This window comes from Tamandua tetradactyla, chromosome 8 (assembly GCF_023851605.1).
Source record: "Tamandua tetradactyla isolate mTamTet1 chromosome 8, mTamTet1.pri, whole genome shotgun sequence".
Lineage (NCBI taxonomy): Eukaryota > Metazoa > Chordata > Mammalia > Pilosa > Myrmecophagidae > Tamandua > Tamandua tetradactyla.
In genome coordinates this window covers 37372856-37397539 of record NC_135334.1, presented here as the reverse complement: position 1 = coordinate 37397539, position 24684 = coordinate 37372856, and the positions used below count along the sequence as shown (strand labels likewise).

The 24684-nt window shown below is 36.4% G+C and overlaps 1 long non-coding RNA gene across 5 annotated transcripts in view; it reads left to right on the top strand.

Annotated features, from left to right (window-relative positions):
• LOC143643339 (uncharacterized) overlaps window positions 1-24684 on the top strand; it is a 228875-nt gene that overhangs the window by 94344 nt on the left and 109847 nt on the right. Inside the window, exon 2 of one of the 5 annotated variants that reach the window (XR_013156232.1) lies at window positions 20667-20760. The exons of the other annotated variants lie outside the window; for them this stretch is intronic. This is a non-coding gene — a long non-coding RNA (uncharacterized LOC143643339). The remainder of the gene's footprint in view (window positions 1-20666; window positions 20761-24684) is intronic. 5 annotated transcript variants of the gene reach the window in all.

Sequence of the window (24684 nt, the reverse complement as noted above, 5' to 3'; positions counted from 1 at the left end):
TTCTGTTCTATGACAAACACTGTTATAGGTTACAGAGATATCTAAAGGTGGGAAAAGTTCTTGCCTGTAGAGCTTTCATATTTGATAAAAAATTGACCACTAATTAATGATATCGTTATGTTATTTAGAAGAGGAGCAGACGACATACTATGAGGATATCAAAGTTAACAGCCCCAAATGATTGGATTCAAAATTCCTTCTCTCCTTGGAGTTCACTAATTTTAGAGATCTGTTACAAATATTTTTTTTGTTTCCTACTTTTCTTAAATGTAACCCTATATGTACAGGTAGAGAATGGGACTAATATTTATTAATCATCCATTATGTATTAGATTCTTTTCCAACAACATCTTTTTCAATCACTCAACAATGCCATAAGGGATCCTTTATTGTTCTATTTTATCAGTTAGAAAACCAAGTTAAAGTACCTTCCCAGGGTTACCTAGTAGGTAACAGAAATTGGATTCATGCATGATATTCCAAGCTTTAAAATGTATATAAAGAACCGTTGATTATAATTTGATGTCTAGATGAAAACTCTTGGCATCCAAGGATGATCAATCTGATATAATAGGTATCAGAAATTCAAAAAGGGTTTTGGGTAAATTCATTTAGGCTCATTTGCTAATGTCCAGGAGGGTGGAGAATCATCCTAGCCTTGATACCTTCCATCTTGCTTTTCAGGCTTCGGTGGACTAGATTAACTTCTCCCACTCTTATCTTGGAGATTTAGGTACACCTTCTAGTTACTAGAACCCAGAAAATTAGAACCAGAACAATAGGGTCTGTTCATTTAGTTCAGATTATTCTCAGGGAGAGGAGGATAAACCTCATTGAATGAGGCGAAAAATGTTTGACATTTGTCCACTGTTTTCTTATCAGTGTGATAAGAAAATCACACTTCAGCTGGCTTGCAGATACTGATTTGCTACTCAGTGGTAGTGCTGTCCTGGAGAGCACTGAGCAGTCAGTACTCAATTGACAAAATCCTTCCCTAGCAGAACTTGTGCAAGGATAGTTTATAGTAATTGTAATGACTTTATATTTGATTTTTGTGGGGACAGGCTAGTGAAGAATGTCTTTGTACCACCCTCCTCTATTTCAGTAACATGCATTTGCTGGCCCTTCCATTATCTTCCAGTTTTAGCCTTATAATCATGGGGAAATAAGGTATCACCAGTGTGGAATAATTAGAGATACACTTTATAGGAACCCCTGCCTCAACATTATATAATTCTTCTACTACTCTGTTAAGAATGCCACTATCACAACATCATTTCTTTGAGTGATACATTTGGGGCCTCTCAATTAAAATGTAAAAATATCCTTGGAGGGCTGTGCAATGGTGGCTCAGAGTTCTTTTCTGCCATGCTGGGGACCCGGGTTCCATTCCTGGTGCCTGCCCTTGAAAAAAAAAATCCTTGGAATATAAAGCACACTGTTTCTTGCTATCATGAGGTGAATTGATTATGGGTATGAAAATGCTAATAAATTGTAATTTTTTTTTATTAATTAAAAAAATTAACTAACACAACATTTAGAAATCATTCCATTCTACATATGCAATCAGTAATTCTTAATATCATCACATAGATGCATGATCATCATTTCTTAGTACATATGCATCGATTTAGAAAAAGAAATAGCAAGACAACAGAAAAAGAAATAAAATGATAATATAGAGAAAACATAAAAATAAAAATAAAAAATACAAAAATATATAAGAAAAAAAACAACTACAGCTCAGATGCAGCTTCATTCAGTGTTTTAACATAATTACATTACAATTTGGTAGTATTGTGCTGTCCATTTTTTTTTTTTTTTTTTAGAAATCATACCATTCTACATATGCAATCAGTAATTCTTAACATCATCACATAGATGCATGATCATCGTTTCTTAGTACATTTGCATCGGTTTAGAAGAACTAGCAATATAACCGAAAAAGATATAGAATGTTAATATAGAGAAAAAAAATTAAAGTAATAATAGTAAGAACAAAACAAAACAAAACAAAACAAAACAAAAACCTATAGCTCGGATGCAGCTTCATTCAGTGTTTTAACATGATTACTTTACAATTAGGTATTATTGTGCTGTCCATTTTTGAGTTTTTGTATCTAGTCCTATTGCACAGTCTGTATCCCATCAGCTCCAATTACCCATTATCTTACCCTGTTTCTAACTCCTGCTGAACTCTGTTACCAATGACATATTCCAAGTTTATTCTCGAGTGTCGATTCACATCATTGGGACCATACAGTATTTGTCTTTTAGTTTTTGGCTAGACTCACTCAGCATAATGTTCTCTAGGTCCATCCATGTTATTACATGCTTCATAAGTTTATCCTGCCTTAAAGCTGCATAATATTCCATCGTATGTATATACCACAGTTTGTTTAGCCACTCGTCTGTTGATGGACATTTTGGCTGTTTCCATCTCTTTGCAATTGTAAATCACGCTGCTATAAACATTGGTGTGCAAATGTCCATTTGAGTTTTTGCCCTTAATTCCTTTGAATAGATTCCCAGCAATGGTATTGCTGGGTCGTATGGCAATTCTATATTCAGCTTTTTGAGGAACCGCCAAACTGCCTTCCACAGAGGTTGCACCATTTGACATTCCCACCAACAGTGGATAAGTGTGCCTCTTTCTCCGCATCCTCTCCAGCACTTGTCATTTTCCGTTTTGTTGATAATGGCCATTCTGGTGGGTGTGAGATGATATCTCATTGTGGTTTTGATTTGCATTTCTCTAATGGCCAGGGACATTGAGCATCTCTTCATGTGCCTTTTGGCCATTTGTATTTCCTCCTCTAAGAGGTGTCTATTCAAGTCTTTTTCCCATTTTGCAATTGGGTTGGCTGTCTTTTTGTTGTTGAGTTGAACAATCTCATTATAAATTCTGGATACTATACCTTTATCTGATATGTCGTTTCCAAATATTGTCTCCCATTGTGTAGGCTGTCTTTCTACTTTCTTGATGAAGTTCTTTGATGCACAAAAGTGTTTAATTTTGAGGAGTTCCCATTTATTTATTTCCTTCTTCAGTGCTCTTGCTTTAGGTTTAAGGTCCATAAAACTGCCTCCAATTGTAAGATTCGTAAGATATCTCCCTACATTTTCCTCTAACTGTTTTATGGTCTTAGACCTAATGTTTAGATCTTTGATCCATTTTGAGTTAACTTTTGTGTAGGGTGTGAGATATGGGTCCTCTTTCATTCTTTTGCATATGGATATCCAGTTCTCTAGGCACCATTTGTTGAAGAGACTGTTCTGTCCCAGGTGAGTTGGCTTGACTGCCTTATCAAAGATCAAATGTCCATAGATGAGAGGGTCTATATCTGAGCACTCTATTAGATTCCATTGGTCGATATATCTATCTTTATGCCAATACCATGCTGTTTTGACCACTGTGGCTTCATAATATGCCTTAAAGTCAGGCAGCGCGAGACCTCCAGCTTCGTTTTCTTTCCTCAAGATGCTTTTAGCAATTTGGGGCACCCTGCCCTTCCAGATAAATTTGCTTTTTGGTTTTTCTATTTCTGAAAAATAAGTTGTTGGGATTTTGATTGGTATTGCATTGAATCTGTAAATCAATTTAGGTAAGATTGACATCTTAACTATATTTAGTCTTCCAATCCATGAACACGGTGTCCCTTCCATCTATTTAGGTCTTCTGTGATTTCTTTTAGCAGTTTTTTGTAGTTTTCTTTATATAGGTTTTTTGTCTCTTTAGTTAAATTTATTCCTAGGTATTTTATTCTTTTAGTTGCAATTGTAAATGGGATTCATTTCTTGATTTCCCCCTCCACTTGTTCATTGCTAGTGTATAGAAATGCTACAGATTTTTGAATGTTGATCTTGTAACCTGCTACTTTGCTGTACTCATTTATTAGCTCTAGTAGTTTTGTTGTGGATTTTTCCGGGTTTTCGACATATAGTATCATGTCGTCTGTAAACAGTGATAGATTTACTTCTTCCTTTCCAATTTTGTTGCCTTGTATTTCTTTTTCTTGTCTAATTGCTCTGGCTAGAACCTCCAACACAATGTTGAATAATAGTGGTGATAGTGGACATCCTTGTCTTGTTCCTGATCTTAGGGGGAAAGATTTCAATTTTTCCCCTTTGAGGATGCTATTAGCTGTGGGTTTTTCATATATTCCCTCTATCATTTTAAGGAAGTTCCCTTGTATTCCTATCCTTTGAAGTGTTTACAACAGGAAAGGATGTTGAATCTTGTCAAATGCCTTCTCTGTATCAATTGAGATGATCATGTGATTTTTCTGCTTTGATTTGTTGATATGGTGTATTACATTAATTGATTTTCTTATGTTGAACCATCCTTGCATACCTGGGATGAATCCTACTTGGTCATGATGTATAATTCTTTTAATGTGTTGTTGGATATGATTTGCTAGAATTTTATTGAGGATTTTTGCATCTATATTCATTAGAGAGATTGGCCTGTAGTTTTCTTTTTTTGTAATATCTTTGCCTGGTTTTGGTATGACGGTGATGTTGGCTTCATAGAATGAATTAGGCAGTTTTCCCTCCACTTCGATTTTTTTGAAGAGTTTGAGGAGAATTGGTACTGATTCTTTCTGGAATGTTTGATAGAATTTAGATGTGAAGCCGTCTGGTTCTGGACTTTTCTTTTAGGAAGCTTTTGAATGACTGATTCAATTTCTTTACTTGTGATTGGTTTGCTGAAGTCATCTATGTCTTCTTGAGTCAAAGTTGGTTGTTCATGTCTTTCCAGGAACCTGTCCATTTCATCTAAATTGTTGTATTTATTAGCGTAAAGTTGTTCATAGTATCCTGTTATTACCTCCTTTATTTCTGTGAGGTCAGTAGTTATGTCTCCTCTTCCATTTCTGATCTTATTTATTTGCATCCTCTCTCTTCTTCTTTTTGTCAATCTTGCTAAGGGCCCATCAATCTTATTGATTTTCTCATAGAACCAACTTCTGGCCTTATTGATTTTCTCTATTGTTTTCATGTTTTCAATTTCATTTATTTCTGCTCTAATCTTTGTTATTTCTTTCCTTTTGCTTGCTTTGGGATTAGTTTGCTGTTCTTTCTCCAGTTCTTCCAAATGGATAGTTAATTCCTGAATTTTTGCCTTTTCTTCTTTTCTGATATAGGCATTTAGGGCAATAAATTTCCCTCTTAGCACTGCCTTTGCTGCATCCCATAAGTTTTGATATGTTGTGTTTTCATTTTCATTCGCCTCGAGGTATTTGCTCATTTCTCTAGCAATTTCTTCTTTGACCCACTCGTTGTTTAGGAGTGTGTTGTTGAGCCTCCACGTATTTGTGAATTTTCTGGCACTCTGTCTTTTATTGATTTCCAACTTCATTCCTTTATGATCTGAGAAAGTGTTGTGTATGATTTCAATCTTTTTAAATTTGTTAAGACTTGCTTTGTGACCCAGCATATGGTCTATCTTTGAGAATGATCCATGAGCACTTGAGAAAAAGTTGTATCCTGCTGTTGTGGGATGTAATGTCCTATAAATGTCTGTTAAGTCTAGCTCATTTATAGTAATATTCAGATTCTCTATTTCTTTATTGATCCTCTCTCTAGATGTTCTGTCCATTGATGAGAGTGGTGAATTGAAGTCTCCAACTATTATGGTATATGAGTCTATTTCCCTTTTCAGGGTTTGCAGTGTATTCCTCAAGTATTTTGGGGCATTCTGGTTCGTTGCATAAATATTTATGATTGTTATGTCTTCTTGTTTAATTGTTCCTTTTATTAGTAGATAGTGTCCTTCTTTGTCTCTTTTAACTGTTTTACATTTGAAGTCTAATTTGTTGGATATTAGTATAGCTACTCCTGCTCTTTTCTGGTTGTTATTTGCATGAAATATCTTTTCCCAACCTTTCACTTTCAACCTATGTTTATGTTTGGGTCTAAGATGTGTTTCCTGTAGACAGCATATAGAAGGATCCTGTTTTTTAATCCATTCTGCCAATCTATGTCTTTTGATTGGGGAATTCAGTCCATTGACATTTAGTATTATTATTGTTTGGGTAATGCTTTCCTCTACCATTTTGCCTTTTGTATTATATATATCATATCTGATTCTCCTTCTTTCTACACTCCATACCTCTCTCTTCTGTCTTTTTGTATATGACTCTAGTGCTCCCTTTAGTATTTCTTGCAGAGCTGGTGTCTTGGTCACAAATTCTCTCAGTGACTTTTTGTCTGAAAATGTTTTAATTTCTCCCTCATTTTTGAAGGACAATTTTGCTGGATATAGAAGTCTTGGTTGGCAGTTTTTCTCTTTTAGTAATTTAAATATATCATCCCACTGTCTTCTAGCTTCCATGGTTTCTGCTGAGAAATCTACACATAGTCTTATTGGGTTTCCCTTGTATGTGATGGATTGTTTTTCTCTTGCTGCTTTCAAGATCCTCTCTTTCTCTTTGACCTCTGACATTCTAACTAGTAAGTGTCTTGGAGAACGCCTATTTGGATCTGTTCTCTTTGGGGTGCGCTGCACTTCTTGGATCTGTAATTTTAGGTCTTTCATAAGAGTTTTCCATTAGTTTTTCTCCTCCTTTTCCCTTCTCTTCTCCTCTGGGACACCCACAACACGTATATTTGTGTGGTTCATATTGTCCTTGAGTTCCCTGATACCCTGTTCAAATTTTTCCATTCTTTTCCCGATAGTTTCTGTTTCTTTTTGGAATTCAGATGTTCCATCCTCCAAATCACTAATTCTATCTTCTGTCTCTTTAAATCTATCATTGTAGATATCCATTGTTTTTTCCATCTTTTCTACTTTATCCTTCACTTCCATAAGTTCTGTGATTTGTTTTTTCAGTTTTTCTATTTCTTCTTTTTGTTCAGCCCATGTCCTCTTCATGTCCTCCCTCAATTTATCGATTTCATTTTTGAAGAGGTTTTCCATTTCTGTTTGTATATTCAGCATTAGTTGTCTCAGCTCTTGTATCTCATTTGAACTATTGGTTTGTTCCTTTGACTGGGCCATATTCTCAATCTTCTGAGCGTGGACAGTTATCTTCTGCTGCAGGCGTCTGGGCATTCAGTCAGATTTCCCTGGGTGTCGGACCCAACAAGGTTGTAAGATTTTTCTGTGAAATCTCTGGGTTCTGTTTTTCTTATCCTGCCCAGTAGGTGGCGCTCGTGGCACACGTTTGTCTGTGGGTCCCACCAGTAAAAGGTGCTGTGGGCCCTTTAACTTTTGAAAACTCTCTCCGTCCGGGAGGTTCGCTAGCCGAAGCGGCTTGGAAGAGTGCGAGCCGGCCCGGCGTCCGAACGCGGGGAGGGTCGCTGGCCGCCACAGCCCGGGAAAGCGCCCGTCCGAATTTCCTAGTCGGCCCGGGGCACCAAGCTTGGCGGGAGGGCACCAGCCACAGCGGCCCGCCCGGGAGAGTGCACGTTCCCAGGGAGTCACGGGTTTGGAAGGGTCCCCCTCCCCCCGTCACCATTCTCCGCGGCCTGGGGATTTCCGATCCAATTCTCTCAGTTGGTCCGGGGGGCCACGTGTGGTGTGGGCGCCAGCCGCCGCGGTTTGAGGAGACCGCCTGTCCAATTCTCCCAGCCGGCCTGGGGAGGGGGAAGGGAGTGACTCCGGCCGCTTGCCGCCCCGCCCGGTGAAGCCCGCGTCCCTCAGTGACCTCACCAGAGTGGGTTCTCTCAGCCAGCCAGCCATTCCAGGATGGGGTACGCTGTCTTTTTTATCTCTGTCGTGGCTTTGGGAGCTGTTCTGTATCATTTCTACTCCCCTAGTAGCTGTCCTGGGGGAGAAACTAAGATCCGCGTGTCTTACTAAGCCACCATCTTCTCCGGAAGTCAGAAATTGTAATTTTAATGGAAGAAGATGGGGATAAGGGAATATAAGAAAGGAACTGCCAGCATTTTTAGAAAGTCTCAATGGGTTAGTGAGATAAGGGAAGATAAGTGGACTACAGAGTTTGTGGGTGGGGTGCCCAAAGAGGAAAGTATCAAAGAAGTGCCTTGATTGTTTTCTATTTTTCTCAAATGTATCCCTGTATCTACTAAACTGATGCATATATTGTTGAATAAGGCACGTGCATCCCTCTTGAATACTGGCTTGTTGCTGATGGGCCTGATCCTTCAATGGTATATACAAGACACATATTAAGAATCAGAAGATCATTGACATGGATTTATCTTGAAAAAGGCGATAGGCCATGTAAGGCATATTTTATTCAACATGTCCGTTGAAGGATTAAACTTGAGTTGATAAGTAAATAAAATACGATAAAGCATTGGACTGGGAACCAAAGGTGATTATATGGTTTTCTAACTAAAACCAACCACATTAATTTCAAATAATGTTTGCAATTCCATTCAATCATAATCTTTTACTTTTCATTTAAGAAAATAGGATGTTATAGTACTGTTTTAAACCAAATGAACAAAAATAGGGTAGAAAAAGTAAAAAAGTAAACAATATATGGATCGTATGAAAAATACTCAAATTAATTCATTGTTCTTTTGTCAGGGAAATAAATATTCTACAAGCATTTTTTAAACCTAACTATTCTCATAATTTGGTATAGCGTTACCATGTCATGAAGAGAAGCAAGTATGAATAATCATTTTGTGAAAGACTGTTATAGATGAATATGTTGTAAATAAAACAAGGTTAAAATATATTTAATTCTTGTTACTGCTTCTCAAAAGTTCTGTGGGTCATTGCAGCCAGACAAAACTTCCAATATTCTGACTCCTTATCTAAACTCAAACACATGATGTTCATATGTCTTGGCATCCTGTTGCTGCTCCATCTCGCCATCACTTCTCATCTTCTTATTTCCAGTCTAACCTATCCCTGGCCTCACTTATTTCCTGATATCTGATAGGGCTTGGAACATATGAAGACCACATGTCTGTGTGGGAGTGTTTAGCAGATTTTTCAATTAAAATTCCATGAGATTCTTTTTTCATGGAGTCAGTGAAATCCTTTAGTTTTTCCATTCTTTATGTATCTACTTTCACCCCCCACTTCTCTTGTGACTTTATTGAAGTTTGAAAAATTTGAAAACATCAGTATTTTTCATTTCTACGTAAGACAATGTCAAAATTGTAAACATGTGGATGGACAAAATAGACATTTATTCTAAACTAAATGAATGGTCTTCCTATAGGCAACAAAATTCCTTTAAAAAATTAAATTGTCACAAACATAAACTCTTTTATCCTCAAAGAATAGACACAAGTTTTATACTCAGCGTTTCTTAACCATGATGCCTATGAACCATCAGCACAAGAAATAAATCTTTCTGAGGATCTTAAAGTAGAATATGGACAAACAACCATGGTAGGTTAAATTCATCTCTGCAGCTGTGTGAATTGTTTTTATAGACTTTGAGTCTGTATTAGGAGTTTAATGTTATTCAGTCTTTCTCATGAAAAAATAAATATCTGTTGCAGATATTCAAATTCAACTTTTTTCTTAGAGGTGATAGACTAAGCACAAAATGAGCAGCAGGCAGACCAAAACATCACAACCTTAACTTTTAGCTATGTTAAGGAGACGGAAACAATAATTGTATTTGCAATACCGGATCAAGTCTGGAAATGCTGCTTTTATTCTAGGAAGAATGCAGGTAAACTCAGAGTCAATAAAGTGGGAGAAGATACTGACAGAGTTTCTAAGAGAAGAATACCTTAGCTCTTAACGAAAGAAGTTCTTCTGGAGAATATATTTAAGATCCTGGTTCTGCTACTGTCAAAACACCTGTAGAACATTTTGTGGAATTTTCTGCCAGCACAGACTGTGGTTGCTTAGTTTGGTTTCTGATATCCCATTCTTGGTACTATGTAGATAACTAGCACATCTCAGGACACTGGTAAAGGACAAAGTAGACAATAGAAAAATGAAATGGCATTCCTCAAACTGCATTATGTGAAAAAGAACAGCTGTTTCAAACTATTCACATCCGAGATAAAATAGGCCAAAATAAGAGCACCAAGAAGAATTTCAAGAAAGCCCCGCACACAAAATGATGCACTGTTGCATTTTTATATAAATAGTAAGAATGCCAGGATAGTAATCTGAGATGGGGGAGGAATTGTTATAAATTCACATGTATGAATTGCGTCTCACTCCTACACTGCCCAGTGTTCAGAGCCCACTAGCATCCGTCCTGGAGATCACGCTCTGAGGGAAAGCAGGAGTCCAGCTTCCTTCACTCCGTTCTGTTCTGGCTTTGGAAGTCCGTGTCCCCTGCTGGACCATATCCCGGTGTGTCAGTAGATGGCAGTATGCTTGAATCTAGTCTGTGGGTAAAAGCTTTTTCACGTTCTCCAAGGAAGTTAAGTTTTGAAAGCTCTGAAGCAGCATGGGACCTAGTGAGTGGGCCAGGAGAGGTGATCTTTATTTCTGGCTTTACTTTTGAATAAATGTATTTAAATAAATAGAGACCAGCCACTTCACTTTTGTATTCCTTGGTTTCCTGAACTTGAAATTAAACAAAATAGTCTGCCTTTTCCCATCACTCTCAAAGGGACACTGTGGTTAATCAGTCTTCAGAACCATTCATAAAGAAAAAGACTCCTTATGAATTTTTTATATTGTTTGTAAGAGGGTGGCAAAACTGATCTGGGTTGCTCAAATAGGACTGGTAGTGTATGGACAGAGAGGCAATTGGCAAGAGGGTCTTTTGTACTTCAGTGTCATATAATACTGGTGTATTTTGGTTTTAAGTAGCAGCATTGACTCTCTGAATGCAAAATAACTCCCATTACTTGGAATTAAAATGACTTCCTCCCTGACATGGAATTTGACGATTATGGAATGAAGTCAAAAGGCCCCTGGCAGCTTCCGATTTAAATATTAGCGGTTCACCGCAAGTACAGATTCAGTCACGTTCAATAATTTTCACTTTTGCCTGCTATTCAAGAGGAGAAATTTCATTTTAACTCTTCACTCCAGAGTAGGGACTATGATAAATGTGAAATAAAATTATAAATACAAAAATAGCATTGAATGATGCTACTTCCGCTGTGGCACTGTTGTGCTAGGTTGGGGAAACCACTTCCATTTGAAATTAGAAGCCTCAACCTACATACAATTGCAGATGCATGTCATCAGAATGGATCATAACTAGATAACACTGGGACAAAACAAACTATGGCATCTGACCCATCAACCTGTCTCTGGTCGTATTCACAGTTAACCTTCTCAGCAGGCGCTGAGATGCTGGCAACGTGGAACAAAAAGGAAAAGGAGCAGTGATACTATATGAGAACAGGTGGCTCCTGATGACATGGGGGTACAGCATGTCTAAGACAGGTTCCTCTCTCATTCTGCCTTCCTGGAAGCGGAAAATTGTGTTGTGTGGCATAATCACGAACATAGCAAGCACATGAAATGTAAAATTACAATACTAAATGGATATGATTTCTTGAACAATATCATACTATCATTTCTAGATAGCAGCCATTTAGTATATAGACAAACATTTGAGGTGAATTCTTGATATATAATTACTAGGAAAAGCTGTGTAATATCAGAATCCCCTGTCAAAATGTTAGTCAAGAATTAGGCTTTTGTGGAAATCTCTTGTGCAATAAATATAGATTTTAGACAAGTGAGTTTTGTGGTATGTCATCTTATTTGTTAGACATGCCTCCCTAGTTAGATGGTGGATGGCTTGCTGGCTTGAATGTGATGAGGTTAAGTTTTTAATTTAAATATGTATTAGCATTAAAGTACGTTCAAGAGAATGTCACATCAACCTCAACTTCAAAGTACCAATTATGTTGTTTGGCTTCTACTCTTGACACTGTTCTGACTAAACTGATATCCGCAGCTCAGAATTTCTACAATGCCTCAGACCTCAGTTTCATAATATATTCTATTGAAAGTAGATGTTAGGAAGACCTGAATTGTACGAACATTATTTCATAGTTTCAAGGACATAAAAGCCAAAGTATACTACTTGCAACTAATGAACAATTATAAGTGTATACAATCCAGCTTGTTGTCTATTAGCATTAAGATCAAAGAAGTATACTTGGACAATTCTGTAACCACTCAACAGGATGGATTCAAAACAAAGAAGTTTTTAAGGTTGTAGTTTAATAAGAACAGTATTTGGCTCAGAACAAGTAACTATTTTTAATCCTTAGCCAATAAGCTTCATTTTTCCCTGAAGCTACTCATTGAAGAAAATACGTGATGCAAGAGAAACAAGGGGAATAACTACTAACAAGTAACTAGCATTAATTCATATTTATAGGTAGAATTTAAGTTTGAAAGAGCTAGATTAAAACATAATAAATCCAAATAGGAAGAAAATTTGCTTATCTAATCAACCAGAATTCTCTATTAAAAAGCTCATCTTCAGGGTGCACAGGTTCCTTCCATGTGGGAGACCCGGGTTGGATTCCTGGACAATGCACCCCTCCAAAAAAAGCTCATCTTCAAATTAACAGTAAAATAGTAATTGATGTTTGTTGGTGACTATGAAGTACTTTATGATTTAGAAAAAATAAGAGAACATGCAATATGGTTATGTTTTTTAATATTAGTTAATAATATTTAATTGTGGCAATCCTGCTAATCTTATCATTGTGTAAGTTAGAATACTATTTTATAGATCATTATTTTTAAATAATTTACTGTTTTAGAATAATTTTAAACTCTGGTACAATGTTGTTCAGACAAGCTATGAATCAGTTTAGTAGCCACTTATAGGTGGGGGAATATCAGAATGTGCTTCTGCATATTAGCTATACATCCATAAAATAAATTTAAAATAAAAGTGATAAAAATAGAGTTACATAGGAACTTGAGAACAGGTATCAGAAAGCTATCAGAAGACCCATGACAATGGAAATTGGCCTTTGTGAACCAGATGGAAAAGTGATAAAATGAAGGAAAGAAACAAGAAGCAACAGGCATCAGAAAGCAATGCACTTCAGTTCCCTTGGGGACATGGATCGTGGCTCTTGTTATCAACCTGATTTTGTGACACAGGTGGAGAATTGATAAGAATGGGCTGATTTTCTTTAGACTGATACAATCTCCATAATTGGAAAGTGAAAGATCAGAGTTGGAAAGGTCACAGACAGATATAAATAAGGAGTTGCAATTAGTTGGCAAATTGATAATCAGTAAAGATTCTTTCTGCTTTAGGTGACTGGAAATTCAACCTAAATTGGATTAATAAAACTTGGGAATAAATGGCTACTGTAAGCAAGTAGTCTGGTTTAATTAGAAATTTGAATTCTAATGATTGGAGTTTCTCTTTTACAGCATGTTTCACTTCCTGGGCTAGGTCAAATTTCAGAATGATGCCACTCAGGGATGTAAAATGGCAGTAGTGGCAGTAGCTCTCATGTTCTCCTACCACCCACTGCAGAGAGAGTACTCTTTGTCATGTCTAGCAGTTTTTTATTCTGAGGATCACATTTATAGGATTGGACTAAATTACAGGCCAATGCCTGAAGCAATCATGATGGTCAAGAAAATATAATGTTATTGGCCAAAGTCTGTATTCATCTATTGATTAATTAATGAACTCATCCACTAAGTGCATCAATAGGTTGAAACTCTTCTGTGACCCTCACTGTGACCAGAAAACTAGCTAAGCTAATAAAGCTCTAGGTAATATCTCCAAAATTGCATATCCAAGAATGGTAAAGTGGTGGTTTCCCAAAAACAGATGGGATATTATAATTCAAAGCAAGAAAAATGGATTTTGGGAAGCAAACAATGGCAGAATTCTCAGCTGCTTTCATGATTCAATACATTCCTATATTATAATGTACTAGGTATGCTACAAGGGGGTTGAACATAGAAAGAAAGTTTGTCCAATATTCTCAGTGATGGCTCAGGAAAATAGGCTATATGAGTGAGTTGCGATAAGATGAATTGGTTTACAAACCAAAGTCACCCAAGATTTTCTGAGTCTGTTTACCGTCAGCACACTGGTTTATGTATTTTATAGCATTTTGTGGTTCATTAAACCTCCTCATATAACTGAGGCAATTCTGTGTTTCAGAAATATGCACATATGTTCAGTTATATCTGGAACATTCTATTCATCCTTTAACAGCATGGCAAGGGACACTTTGCTGTGAAGATTTAGCTGACCACCCTCATGCCAAGCACAATTAATTTCTGCTTAAACTAATTCATACACTTTTTACAGTCTGTTGTAATTATTTGTTTGTATTCGTGTCTCTTCTACTTAAATGTTGAGCTATTAGATGACATGATTTATTCGTTATTTTACCTCCAGGGTATGGCACAACAGAAGGTGCTTAACAAATGCATGATTAATGAATAAGCATATAATCTAATTTTTTCATTTATTTATCTATTCATTTATTCAAGTATCAGCAATTTTCTGTTAGAAAAACTCAAGATACAGAACCTAACACATATTATCTGTGGAAATTATAAATAGCCTACATATTTAATACTCATTATATACCAGTACATGCTTTCCATATATTATCTTGTTTAGTTTTCACAGAAAACTTGCTTGATAAATGTTACTATCTCCTTTATAGAAACATGAACCTGAGAGTAATAACTGCCGCAGACTGCAAGTTAATAATTGGTGACGTGTGGATACAGCTCACACCTGTATGATTAAAAACCTATACACTTTACATAGCTTCTATAAACTTCCATAATTTTGAAATGTTTTAAGGAGGTAGAAAATCCCACAGTAAAAACAGTTTTCACTCTGATATCTATGAGAAACGTGAAAAACTCACGTAAATGAAAAAGTAGATGGGATTCTGGAGTTCATCATATATATAAGGGAGCTTAAAAAAATCAACTAGCACAGAAAGGTTGGTTGCAGTTTATTACAGATTTATGTTTTCTTTGTGATTTTACCTGTGTGAGCTGTTAACTACTCAGGTTCACATTGATCACGGCAATGCCTAGGGGAGCTGGCCTATCACTTAAAATATTAAAGACTAGAAGGGCTGTATGAAAACTTCCAGGGAATAAGCAACAAGGGAAATGGTGAAACAATTTTTCTTTTCTGAGGTACTTTACACAGGCTTGATCTCTCTTGTGCACACACACGCTCTCCCCATACAAAAGTGTGTAATACATAGTGTTTGATGGAAATAATACTCTTTAATAGGTCAGAGTGTGGAAACTGAAGCTGCCTACATTTCTTTTCTATCCTAGAGATCATGATAGAGCTGGCTTCTTGGCATTCATTTCAATCAAGAGAGAGTAGATTTCTTGGCATTTATTTCAGTGACTTTTTGAGAAGAGTGCAAAAGGCTTTGTGGGTCTTTTTCAGGACTGTATTTGTACATTGACTGCGGTCAGAAAGGCAATATCTGAACTTTGTGTAAATGACAGCTTTGTGAGGCAGTTATAACAGCATTTGGTCCTTTAGGAAATCTGCCCTCTCCCACAATATCCCCGTGCTTCTTTGTAATTCTCAAAGTGAGGTCTCACTGACTGATTTTTTTATTCCGTGTTCTTGTTCTATGATTTTCCTCTAGGTCTGCTGTATGGAATCCCTTCTCTCTCAGGCTAAGGTGGCCTGGTCCTCAGTTTAACTTCAGATTTTGAAATGTCTAATAATATATTGGTCCTTAATTTGTAACTTTGCAAGATCTGATCTTTATAGTTCCAGTTTTTCTCCCTGAAAGTTGGTGAAATTTATTTAAACTTCTTAGCTGGTTGCTAATATTTTACTCTGTATACTCTGACTAAATAGCTCTCTATTTCTTCAATGTGACTGTAATGGAGCACAATGGAAATGAAAGAGAAAGCCAAATTATTAGGAATTGTTGTTCAAGAAGTTGTTCCTGGTATAAATTTGAGACTTTTTGCCTTATCACATGTCTAATTGCTTTGATAAGAGAGGAAGTAGAAATTAGAGGGTGAAAGGTGGCCTGGCAGACCTTTTCCACTATGACAGAGATTCTATTTGTGCAGATGTGGTGTATCTCCTGATATGGATATAATGCCCCAGATATTTTGTCAATGACATCAAGGTAAGCCTCCACTCAAATTCTTCCCTAACTCATACGCTGTTCCTTAATCTTTATATTACTCCAGGTTGATGCACTCTAGGCAAGACTGCAAGATTGCAACTGCAAAGAAGTCTTGAGGGGTGGGAAGGAAAGAAAGAAATTAAGCAAGAAAAATGAAGGCAAATGAAGCGTGAAAGTATAGCGTGTTTTAGGGATTGTAGAATGATGTGACCAAAAGAAAAGGAGACCTTGAACCTTCTTTATTTTCTCTTACCTCATTATCATCAGCTAGGGTTTCTCACTGTCTTAACTACCAATCAGTCATTCACGTGCCGATTTTGTGAGCTCTGTATTCATACCATGACTGCTTGCTCACCAGCTTGGTTTTATGACAGTAGAATTTTAGGACATTGGAGACTGCCTAAAGGATAAAGAAATTAGAAAGGGGACCAAACAGGGATCTTAAATTTTTAAATGCTCAGAAGGACAAGACAAAAGTCTTTTGGACGATTTGACTTAACTAGATGGAACCAAGGCATGAGCAAAAAGGGTGGAACTTAATGAAGAACAAGGCTAGTAAGCCAATTAGAAAGGAATTCACCCAAAACCTTAGGGTGTCTAGCTTGGATAAGGTTAAGAGGAAATGTCAGTGGGAATTGCAAAGCAAGTAGAGGGATCATCATTTCACTGATGTGAGAGGTGGCAGGTATATCTTTATCTGAGGTAAACAAAATGATAGACATTATGGGAACTTGCTAAGAATGGTTTATTCCAAATGTTAGAGCTCCAGTCAATGAGAATTTTGACGCACAGCGTAATTATATTTCTATGCATGGAGAATTGTATTAGGTTCATTGGGAGAGTAAAACTCTGATAACCTATATATTGCATACATTTAGGTGTGGGAGACATAAGAAACAGAAAGTCTTTTTTTTTTTAATTCTCTGAAGAGGAACTAGGGCAACAAAATATTTCTACATTTCTTTAAATGACAACCTTTCCTGAAGGTGAGAAAGGTTTCCATTTAGCAGTATATTGTTGAAGTTCAGGCTTGGTCTCTCCCTTGGGGATGGTGCCCAACTACTGGACAACTCACAGAAAAAGCACCTTTCATGTAAATATTCTGTTCCTGTCTTATTCATATACCCCAGGACTCCCCCTTGTGCTGGGGCAGGGAGAAGTGGCGGGGGGTCCCAGGGTATGTTCCAAACCTCAGTATCCCCAGGTCCCAGAAAGAGGGGGAAAATAAGAACAAAATGTGGAGGATGAGTGTTCAAAGGCGAGCTAGAGAATTATTCCAACATCTGGTACAGCCAGCAGGACACTGACAGATAGGGAAGAGAAGAGCCTTTGTTGAGAATCATTCAAATATAGCAAATAGAAATAAATTCTGGCTTTCAAAGTGAGCTTCACCATCCGCACCGGATGTTTGTGACTATCTCAAAGACACTATTCATTTCTACTTGGCAGCAGCATGTGGGGAAAAATAAAAAGTTTCCAAAGACTTTTTTTTCTATTGCAATTATAAAAAGTTATTTTCAAAATAAATTGTAAAGAACCATGCTTGTTAAATACTCCTCCTATTATTACCAGAGGCCTAAAATTCAAGGGGAAATGTCTATCTTATATAGCTGTAACGGACACATTCAGCGAATTTTAAAACCATAAAAGGCTTAATATTGTCAGCTCACAAAACTGCCAGGTTGCTCTTGTGCCATTAAATTAGTTTATGTAACTGAAAATTGTTGTTACTATTATTACTATTATTCATACAGAGCCAATGTGGAAATCTCATTTCATCATGGATTTGCTGCTTAGTAGCCTAAGGAAGACAATCTCTTTTTTTTAATGAAATAGGGTCTTCAGTCTTTTATAAGTCTGTGTTATATCCTTTATTGCATTTGTTGTTGGATTATGCAAATGTATGGATCAAGGGGCATAGCAGGGTTGAAGACTGGATCAAGCCTGAGAATAATGTGATCACAAGATGATTTCATACCCAGAGAAAAGTTAATGATGAAAGAACCAAACACCTAAAAGTTTCAGCATGGGAAGTTTTCTGAGTGAATAGTATCAATTAACTAAGTCAATAGAGTTAGCCAGCCAGATTTTCCTCACATAATCAAGTAGCAAATTCTAAGAAGTTACTCTAACTAGTATTACTTCAGAAAGGAAGGGATTTGACACCAGTGTCATCCTGCATAAAAGGCCATAATAATTATCAACCCCATTACTCCCCTATTCAACCTGTCTTATAAATAGCTGCCAAATAAATCTTTCAGAAACACAGTTTTAAGGCTGTCACTTATCTCACCAAGAGCTTCTAATCAGGATTCTCAGCTAAGAGGAAATCCCTCTTAAGAGTTCTTCAAGCAGCCTTTCTCAATATTGCACTAAAATACCTAAAACAACACAGAAATAGAGAATAGTCACAATATTGAGAATCAAGACTAGTGGTCAAAGATTGTCATAGTTTAAAGAAATGTCTACCTGTTCTAAGGATAATGCAATGGAACTGAGACAAAGATTTTGAAGGCCTGCCCATGCTTTACTCTAAGAAATGCATCAACAAACACTGGCCATCTGGATAAAGGTAGAAAAAGAGTCTATTCCTCTGTATCTGCCCAGGACTCAAAGACCTGGGAGGGAACTTAGCTCTTTGCTAGGTTATCAGAAACCTGATGAGCACAGTATTATGGATATAAATGGACAATCAGTCTGGGTGGCCATAAGGTTCTCCCCTATGTTCTCAGTCTTTTGTACTTCCTCCCCCAATCCTTGTTGAAACTGGCTGCAAAGAATACTGGAAAAGAGACAAGGTCCAGTGTGATTGTGAAAACCTTGTGTCTGATGCTCCTTTTATCTACCATTTCAACAGAAGAGTAGAACATATGGAATAAAAATAAATAAATAAATAAAGAGAGACAAGTTCCTTTTTTATTCACTATTACTCACTAGCTGCATGACTTTGAGCCTCTTTCTGATCTTTTTTTTAAATTTAAAATAGGGACAGTAAGAGTGATATTGCTACTTAATGGAGATATTATGAGATATTAACTGAATGAGTTAATTTTATTATTAAGGCAATTTTTAATAATGTATCAACACAAAATATAACAAAGAAGATTTTGTTTTAATGAATTGAAAGATTTTTCTGAGGCCATGCTTAATATCATATCCCTCAACCTGCTCTATTCCAAAGGGCAGAGCAGTTTATATAACCCAAGTTCTCCTATTTCTGCGAAGAGGAATAAATCAATTCCAAGTAGTGTGAAAGGGATTTGGGCAGGGGACATGTGGAAGGAGAGTTAATATTGGTAAATCCTGTTATTACAGTGATTTAAGTGGGGCAGAAGGAGATCTGCCCAAATATATGCAATGATATAAATGCAATACACAAAGATAGCACTTTAAAGTCAGAACCTGAGCAACTGCAGACAGAAAGACCAAAAATGCTTTTTGTTGTTTTGTTTTGTTTTTCAAAAAATGCTTTTTTATATTCACCCCAGTACATGAAGTTGCTAGGTCACAGTGAGATGTGGGTCAGAATGGAACGCAGGACAGGATCAGATGGAGGTCCAGACCAGGATAAAAGGAGCATAGAGATACCGTAATGGATAGAGCAGAATATTTTGCTATGTTATAAAGTGATATTTGTTCATTAAGATGAAATAAAACCTTTAGAAGAATGTGAGTTTCGTATGAGTGACAAATGGATTACCAAAAAGACACTGAACTTCTGAAGTATTTACCTTGTCTGGAGGGAGGTATTCATATGGAAAAAGGAATTAGTTACCACAATAATAATCTTACAAATTGAGTTTAAAGCATGAATAAACTATTTTTTACATATTTATCTCATTCCCACTTGAGCTTTCTGATTTTATATGCAAAATGATAAATTGATATTTAAATACATTGAAAATCACTAAATATTCATAATCCATGCTTAAGATTGAATTTCAAATATTCTGTCATTATTTATGATTCGCTTAGATTCATATAGCAAGAGGACAAGAATAAATTAGTTTGAAAAAATAAAAATTTAGTTGAGACATTAAGCTAAATAGTTTTAATTGACATCTTAAAATTAATAAACTAACACAATTATTTCTCAAAAGTGTCACTATCATTCTAGCCACTTTCACAGAACTGTACCTTTCACTCTTCTGATTCTCCCAAAAGAGAGAGTTCATCTCTTTTTTCCTAAGTCTCCATCAGGTCTCTTCCTCTCCTACTTTCTCTGCTTCCTTAAAAGTTCGTGTTCCATCCTTTGCTCTCCGATCTTCTTACTCCCATGTTCTCTTTAGGAAATCTCATCCACTTTCAAGTTTTTAACTCTTGTCCACATTCTTTATTCCCAAATCCAGCCTTGTTTTTTACCTAAACTTAGACTTCTTATGTCCTACTGGGCATGTCCACCCGGAGGTTCCACGGGTGGCTCAAACTCAACATTTCTAATGGGGAGCAACACATCTTTTTTAGTCAGGCTTTCTCCTCCTACTCTGTTTCTGAATCCAGTTCATGAAACCACCATTTAACCACTTAAATTAAATATAACTATCCTGCATTTACTCCCTGTTATTTGTTAACCCATCTTAATTTTGACTCCCTATTCATAATCTGAATATTTTTCTTCCACCCATGGCCTTTTCAATTTGAATGAAATTGGATTAATTATATAATTTGTCTTTTAGCTCTAAGATGATCTGCTGTCTGTCCAGTTTTTCCAAAGAATGCCTCTGAAGATTTGGTTTTCTAATGCCCTTCTTCAAGGAGCCTAACCAAGAGGTTAGTCATTTTGAAACACACTCTTAAAAGTTCCTTCAATCTCCTTCATCCCCATAGCCTTCAGCCATCCCTATTCTTTGGATCTTCAACTCATTATCAAATCTAGATACCCAAACTAAACTGTGTTAGACAGTTGTAAAAATGTGGTGATTGGAATCATATAAGAATGTTGTTTTCCAACTCAAGTGCGTCTTCGAAGTGCTCTCGATTCATCTTATATCACTCTTTTCTATTTCTCAATAGTAATTGCAAATGTTTCTTAGCTCAAGCCAGCTACCTCCATCACCGGTATGATCTTGACTTTTATTTCCCAGAAGAATGAAAACAATCACATTTCAATTCTCCTGATTTCCTTTTCTTCTTTTTCCAAACCTATATCTTAACTCATCCTTATGTAAGGGGGTATTATGTGCTGGATGAGATTTTCCTGATACCTAAAAATTAATGCTAAGGCCCAAAGCTAAGAACAGATGTCTCTAAGTACCTAGCATTCTAAACTCAGAGATCCATCAGCTGTTGGGCTGGCCGTCTTCCATAGGGCTTATTCTAAGTTGTCATCATAGAACCTATCCCAGTACCATTGCTTCACGAAACTCAGCTGATAAAATAGGAGCAATGAAAGGGAGATGTTTGTTTTTTCCATTGAGTGCAGTGTTCTCAGAGAGAAACTACAGTGCTCTGTTCTCTTCCCTTTGGGGAGGCTAAGAGTTTGTTTTCCCTCACCAGATAAAGACACAGGGAACACATTTTACTAAATGTCACTTACCAAAAGAGAAGACTAACATTTTTGGTGCCAGATAGAAAATTCACGTAACTTCTACCCAAAATGATTGACTCCTTCTTTCTGGCAAAGGGAGCAAGGGCCCTGGAGAGAGAAGCGTGACAAAGAATGAGGGGAGCAAGGGCATTCTCTCCTGGTTTTCAAGAGGTCTAAATATGTGTCCTATAAGTGCCCTTAATCCTGAAGTGGGAAGCCATGGAAGAAAGATGAAATTGTGGACTTAATAGTAACAATACAGATTAAGTTATTCTGGCCAAACAAGGAGACCACAGGTCTGTAGGCTGAAGGATGAGGATATTGTTATATCCTTCAGCCCAGCAGCTGAGATGAAGCTTAGAGAAGGGAGAGGGAACATAGTCAGAACAGACTATCCCCTCTTACAAGCTGTCAGAGTTATTGTGGATCTTTCTGTAGGGAAAGAGAAGGGAAAAAGCTTTAAATGATAATTATATTGACATCTTCAAATAAACCATTATCAAAGTTAAAATTTAATTCTAATAATTGAGAGTAATTGGTAAGTACCAGATTTCGCTGAATATTTTAAGGGACTTACCACCAAGCAGGAAGGGTATAGTTGAAGCAAGGATTCAAAAATTTAAAACTGTCTTGTATTTATCTACGAGTCAGTACCTCAAAATAAACAAACAAAAACACAAATTCTTTTTCTTTTAACAGAGGATGAAAACTCTCCCTTATGTCAAAGACTAATTCCACCATTTGTGATCCTATTTCTAAGGTGTTCTTTCCTGATCTTTCATCCTTTCCATGGGCTCCCTCCCCTTTGCTAAATATGTTCAAGTATCCCTCCTAAAATTGATACAATACAGTACAATACTATTACCCCTTGACACAGCATTCTATTCTGTCATATGATGGTCTTGCTAATGAAATCAGTAAATACTACAATATGAAGTTTCAAGTCACCCTGCCCATAACTGATGGATTTCATGGGCACATTTATTGTATTATGAAAATATACTTTAAACCCTTCTACCTTTTCTTATTTTTTAAGATTTGGGTCTATAGGAGGGGTGTCATTAAGAGATCTCATCTGTTCTATAATTTCCATAAGCACTTTTATGCTGCTATTTTCCAAATCTGCATCTCCAATCTGGACATATTCTCTACATTTGTGTATCTGGTTTTGTAATCATCTTCTCTATTTGGATCTTCCACAGACAACTGACTGAAATTGTTCAAAATTTAACTCCATCTTTCTCAGAAACTTTAAGCCATCACATCTCTTCTTAAGTTCTGTGTTAACAGCAATAGCACCTACTCATTTCTCCTTCTAACTTGTTTCTAGACATTTTCAGGTGCCCAATATATCTTGGTTAAATGAAATTAATAGATGAATGGATTAACATTTATTTAAAAAGATAAGGGTCAGATAGCATGAAGGCCTGTATGTTTACTTTTTAACATTTCTCTCTAAACCTATTATAACATCATTTCCCTGCCTAACAAGTTGAATCATATATTTAAGGAAACAGACAAGACAATTAACTAGTCTGTTGATTAATAGTTTTAATTTCAAATGATGAATTTCATTTATTCCCCCTGAAAATCAATAAAAACCATCATTGCCTATACCCATGATGGTTTCCACACTTCTTTCTCCTTTCTAAATTTTGTATAACTTGTAGGATTTAATTCAGATCCTTAATTTTTCAGGAATACTCAAAACCTCTTGTTGATCATTTAACTTGAAAATTCATGTATTTATTTCAGTGTTAAATTTAATGATTGATTATTATTTTCCACTTCTTTATGTGGGTTTGTTATATAAAGTTAATTCTTTTCTATCTCCGTAATGACAAAACTGAATACATAGTAGCTCCTCAGAAATGCATGGCTAAATCATGTAAAAGCGATGCATCTTACCTTCTAAAATCACTTAGTGTTGCTTTATGCACCCTTTCTTGAAGTTAGGAAATTGCTTTTGAAGTGTTACTAGTCCATGAACCAACAAAATCGTGAGATTTGTTTTAAAATGTAGCTATCACAAGATGATGAATAATGCTGCCCACTTTCATCTGGCTAACCCACTGACTCATTATCTGAGCTGAAGGAAAACTGTTCACACTCTTTACTGCAACATTATCTTCAGTGTCAGAGAGCCGAAAGAAGATGGGGTGATAAAAATATGCCCTGCACTCAGTCAGTCTCAGTCTAAAAGAAGTTGGCTGATGGGGAGCTCCCTCACTCAATTGTACAATTACCTGCCTAATTGAAAATGAATTTAAATATTTTCCTGGGGGAAGAAAATGCCAATTTGGTGCTCTGTTAAAAAAAAAAAGTCTTTGTGCATGTAAGATGAGAAAAGTGTATTGCAGGGTGCATTGATTTAGCATGTGTTAAAATTAAGTATCTAAAATATCTACAGGGCTTGAAAAGGTATATGGAAATGAGCTGTTTTCCAAGTTAATGCTACAGGAAATGACAGCTAAGCTGATCTCTTCTTTCTCACACTCTTTTAATGATGTATTTCTCTCAGGGTTTGAAAGGACGTTTTAGATTTAGCTGCTTTCAACTCTGGATGTAGATAACACAAAGTAAAATTAGTCTTTGGCTCCAATATGTTAATTTGGAAGTAATTGGTAGTTTCATTTGTAGGTGCTCAATTCCATAAGTGATACATAGGGAAGTAGGCAGATTTATTAAATGAGTGATGTTTATCTGTTTCCTCCAGGCTTTCCATTCCTTAGCCCTACTTGATAATTTCTATAACTTTCATATACTTTCCTTTTTTCCAAAGATGTGTTCTGATCCTTCATACTAATCTTTATCTGCCAAATATAGGTTTATTTGTCTTTTAAGTCCCCCTTTGTGGTCATGCCATTTGTGCTTTAGAGAGTGAAGAAGGGAGTCAATTGAACTGGCTTCAGCTGCCTAAACAAACCACATAAAGCAGAAACACATCCGACTAAATCCTGCCTCAACTGCAGGATAATGGCTATAAGTAGTTTTTGTTTTAAAAAAAACGTGAAGTTTTAGGGCATTTTATTACACAATGGATCACTGAACACAGGAGAATTATATTTTTGACAGGATATTGGGTTTGAATGAATATCATTGGGAATGAACTTATATGGAGTGTTGTGAGTATAAAAATTGAGAAATATATACTATTGTAGATTATG